Source organism: Geospiza fortis, unplaced genomic scaffold, assembly GCF_000277835.1.
Source record: "Geospiza fortis unplaced genomic scaffold, GeoFor_1.0 scaffold110, whole genome shotgun sequence".
Classification (NCBI taxonomy): domain Eukaryota; kingdom Metazoa; phylum Chordata; class Aves; order Passeriformes; family Thraupidae; genus Geospiza; species Geospiza fortis.
In genome coordinates this window covers 11576-16373 of record NW_005054593.1, presented here as the reverse complement: position 1 = coordinate 16373, position 4798 = coordinate 11576, and positions in this window count along the sequence as shown.

The following is a 4798-nucleotide window of genomic DNA, read 5'->3' as shown; positions in this document are numbered from 1 at the left end:
AACACCCGAGGCTGCTGGGGACAGCTCTGAGGAAGGACCTGGAGCTGCAGGGAGGGAGCCCAGCCCTGTCCCCGGCAGCCACAACCTTCCCTCGTACTGCTCACCCTGGGCAGGAGCGCGAGGGCTGCTCGCCGTGTTTCTGGAGGGCTCTGTGTCTCCCCACGACAGGAGCTGGGATATCTATCTCCTCCTGGAGCCCGGCCAGACAGCCCTGGGAAAGGCAAGTCCTCTTCCATGGGAAAGTCGTGCAAGAAGGAATTCCTCTCTGGCCAGCCCAGCCCCACCGCTCCCCAGGGCCCTGGTGGGACTGTGCCCTGCTTGCTGCCTTCTCCCAGTCAGTCCTCAGTTTCCCTCACCACTCTCCATAGAGAACCTTCCAAAAATCCTCCAAAGGGATCCCCTGAAAGAGGGGCTCCCCCAAAGCTGGGCCTTTAGCCCGGGGCTAATCTCTAATTAGGCTTTCTTGCAGATGATCCTAATGAACCATCCCGGGGGAGCCCTGCAGACACAGCCAGGAGGAAGAGATCCCTGCAGGCAAGCCCAGGGAGTGATGCTGCGTCCCCATCCCGGCTTCTCCTCCCTTCCTCGGCAGCAGGGAGCCGGAAAAGCCGGGTGAGATGGAGCACAGGGCAGGGCTGCTCCTGCTGCCCGCTCCTCTGGGCAGCCGTGCCTTGGCAAGTGCTGGGTGAGCGTGGCCAGGACGCCTCATTGTCCCCTGTGCAGCCCATGCCAGACCCCATAGCCTGACCCATCATCTGCCCCATTGTGTGGGTGAATTCCCAGCCCTGGACCCATCTCTGCCCCATTGTGTGGGCAGTGCCCAGCCCCAGACCCATCTCTGCCCCATTGTGTGGGCAGTGCCCAGCCCTGGACCCATCTCTGCCCCATTGTGTGGGTGAATTCCCAGCCCTGGACCCATCTCTGCCCCATTGTGTGGGTGAATTCCCAGCCCCAAACCCATCTCTGCCCCATTGTGTGGGCAGTGCCCAGCCCTGGACCCATCTCTGGCCCATTGTGTGGGCAGTGCCCAGCCCTGGACCCATCTCTGCCCCATTGTGTGGGTGAATTCCCAGCCCTGGACCCATCTCTGCCCCATTGTGTGGGCAGTGCCCAGCCCCAGCCCCATCTCTGCCCCATTGTGTGGGCAGTGCCCAGCCCTGGACCCATCTCTGGCCCATTGTGTGGGCAGTGCCCAGCCCTGGACCCATCTCTGCCCCATTGTGTGGGTGAATTCCCAGCCCTGGACCCATCTCTGCCCCATTGTGTGGGCAGTGCCCAGCCCCAGCCCCATCTCTGCCCCATTGTGTGGGCAGTGCCCAGCCCTGGACCCGGCTCCTGCAGCCCCAGGATGCCCAGTGACAGCCCTGGGAGGAGCACAGGGCTCCTTCTCCCCGTGCCTTCCTTGGCAGCGGCTCTCAGCTGGATAAGGTTCTCCCAGGCGTGCTCCAGCTGTCCTTGTCCATCCCCACGGAACACAGCAACGCCGCACGCAGTGCCCTGGGCAGGGAGCAAGGGAAGCTCCACAGCCTTCCCTGCCGCCCCTGTGAGCCACCACCCAGCCCTCAAAGCCAGTCCTGGAGCCCCGGGGTGCTGCTTGTGTCCTCTGCCAGCAGCAGCACCATCACCAGAGCGGGATGCTGAGCTCTCTCTGCGCTGGGCTGGGTGACTCTTGCCAGCTCAGCTCCTTTTTGGGGCTTTGCCACCGCTGTGCATCCGCTGAGCCCCGGCCACCCCCGCACAGCTGCTCCAAAAATCGCTCTGCTCTGTGACAGACATCCAGATGTCACCTCCCTTCCCCCCCACCCCACCTTCCTTCCCCCCTTCCGCTCCTGTCCTTCCTTTCTCCACCCTCCCGGCCCCTCCTGAACAAAGGCCCCGTAGCCATGGTTAATAATCCCCTCAGAAAGGCCCTGCACAAGAGCAGAGGAAGGAGAGAGGAGACACAAAGGAGCCGCTGGGAGCCAAGCCGAGGAGGAAGGGGCTGGAAGGAGGCGTTTTCCTCCAGCCGAGGAGGACACAGAACTCCAAGAGGGCTCCCAGACAGGGCAGGGGTACCCCAAAGTGACCTCACGGCACCCAGGGAGAAGGGAACCAAAGGCTGGGCAGCCCAGGAGGGTTCCTGTACTCACCCCAGAGTGCAAAGCCCGATGTAAGCCCCAGAACTCCCCAAAATGCAGCAGCAGGGACTGGCAGGAGGTGCCCCGAGGGCGAGGGGAGCAGGGGCAGGGGAGCAGCTGGAGCTCCTGGGCGGTGTGGGAACGCTCAGAGCTGGCCTGAATCCCATCCCTTCCCCGGGGACAGGGCCCCTGGCGGCCCTGACGGTGTTGTGTGAAGAGGTGCAGGCCTGGCTGGACACAGCCAGAGGCTCTCACCCTGCACAGCGGCCCTGCATCCAGCCCAGAGACCTGCAGAGAGCCAGAGCCCCCAGCCCATGGGCACCAGAGCCAGCCCCCAATCCATTGACACCAGGGCCAGGTCATGGGGACCAGGGCCAGCTCGTGGGGACCAGGGCCAGCCCCCAGGCCTGGGCACCATGGCCAGCCCCCAGCCCATGGGCACTGGTGAGGGTTCGCTGGGGGCAGCTGGCACAGAGCACCCCAAGCACCCCCCAGAGCCCACCCCAGCTCGTCTGGGCTTGGCTGCAGGGCTCGGGGAAGGCACAGGGCCCCCGTCCCGCCTGGGACACACGAGCTGCGTGTCAGGACAGGCGCAGGCACAGGCACAGCCCACGCTGGGCCAGCTCCCTCTGGCAGCGTCCCAAGGTCCCCACATCAGCAGGGATCTGTCTGGGAGGGCAGGAAAAGGTGGAAGAGCTGTGGTGTGTGCTGGGATGCACAGCCCCAGGCCTGGCTCTGTGCTGGCCATCACTCCCCTCCGGCTGCAGAGAGCCAGGCCCAGCAGGAGCCAGAGGAGGGAGGCAAATGTAATTGCACACTTGCAGATCATTCCCGCACCCTGCGATGCTCAGATAAGGCCGGGAAATCAGCCCTGCCCTGGGCAGGGTCCTGTGCATCCCAGATTTCCAGCAGCTGTGCCAGGGACTGGCAAAGCTTCACCTCTGCCGGGGGCAGAGCTGCCTGCCCAGGCACAGCCTCATCTGAGAGGTGGCAGGAGGGATGGAGGAGGAGAGTGCTGGGAGCTGCGGGGCCCAGGCACCAAAATCCCTCCCGTGCCAGGGAGTGGGAGCTCTGGGAGCTGCTCTGTGCCTCAGGTGGGGCCAGAGCTCTGCTCCCTTGCTCCCCACCCCAGCTGTGTGCGTGGGACTGCGACACAGGAGCCTCATCCACGGTGCGTGTGCATCGCTGTGAGCGGGACAGCAGCCAAATCCATTAAGGCAGCAGATAAACAAGGAGGCGTGAGATCAGGCAGCAGGGAGGGGAGATGAAGGTGGCCAGCTCGCCACGCTCCCCACGCAGAGTCCCCGAGCCCGCCGGGTGCCACACACAGCGTGGCAGGCTGATTTCATGCCATCTGTTCATGCCTTGGTTTCCAATCCTGCCCCTCTGCCCCAGAATTATTCATTTATTAGGGAGAAAAAGCACGAGTTTCCTTCAAAGTGAAGCAGGCTGCAGCCTGACCAGCTGGAGGCAGAGCCGTGCAGCGAGAGCAGGGGGCTGCCTGCCTGAGGGTGGCATGCTCCCCAGGCTGTTTTCCCCAGGGAGTGGCATTGCCCTTTCCAACTGCTGGGAATTTTCTGCAGAGGTTTTCTTAGCAACGTTCTGCTTTATTTTTAACGCGGAATAGAAGTTAGCCCCAGAACAAAATGCACCAGGGGCGTGTCAGCCGAGCTCTCCCCGCTTTGTTTGTTTGAGTTTGGGTGGATGCTTTCCCGTGGGCCTCCTTCCTTCTCAGGGTGGCATTTGAGGGGTGGCATTTGAGGGGTGTTTTGTGCCAAGTGGAAAATCCCTTTCCCTGCTCCAAGGAGAGCAGAGCCTGAGGCTCCTCCGGTGCTGCATCCTGCCCTTTGGAGGGAGGGAAAAAGTCAGAACATTGTCAGGGAGTCCCTGAGCCCGGGGTACCCACTCAGGGTGGATTTCCCCACCAGAGACAGGGAGCTCCTGCCATGAGGTGTGAGAGCATCCCAAAACTGAGGCTGTGAGGCCGGAGAGCAGCTCCCAAGCATCCTGTGGATGATGGCACAGCTCCCTTGCACTTGTTCTTCCCAGCAAAGGGAGGAGGCCTCCCGTGTCCAGCAGCAGCTCGAGGGCTCTCAGCCTTATCTCTGCCCAGCATTGCCATTTTAAGCAACTGATCTCCTGGGGAAAAAACTTAATCATTTCCGATGAATCACTGAGTGTGTTTGGCTGGGAAAGTCTTGGGGGTGGGGGGTGCTGGTCAGCCATAGCGCTGGGGGCCAGCACAGGGGGCTGGCGGTGGGAGAGGTGCCTGGGCATTCCCAGGAGGAATGCTGCGCCTCGGGGGAACCTGCAGCCCTGGAGAGGCTCAGGGAGGGTCGGAGAGATGCAGCCCCTGCTGCCGGGGGACGGGAGTGCTGCAGGGAAAGCAAGTGAAGGAGAGAAAAGGACGCGCAAAAGTTCAGAGCGTCTGGGATGAGAGCGGGAGGAGGGCGCTGTCACAGCCCTGGGTCTGTCCCCGTGTGTGATGAGTCTGAATCAGTGATTTCGGCTGTCCTGTGAATGGGGAAGCGAAGCGGCGTTGGAGGTGAAGAAAACCTTTGTCCTCCAACAGCCCCCCTGGCTCTGATTGACCCGGGGAAACTGAGGCACGGAGCCAGGCTGTGACAGGGCAGGGGCGCTGGGGCCGGGTGTGCTGCGCGGCTGCCTGTGGGCGACTCGCA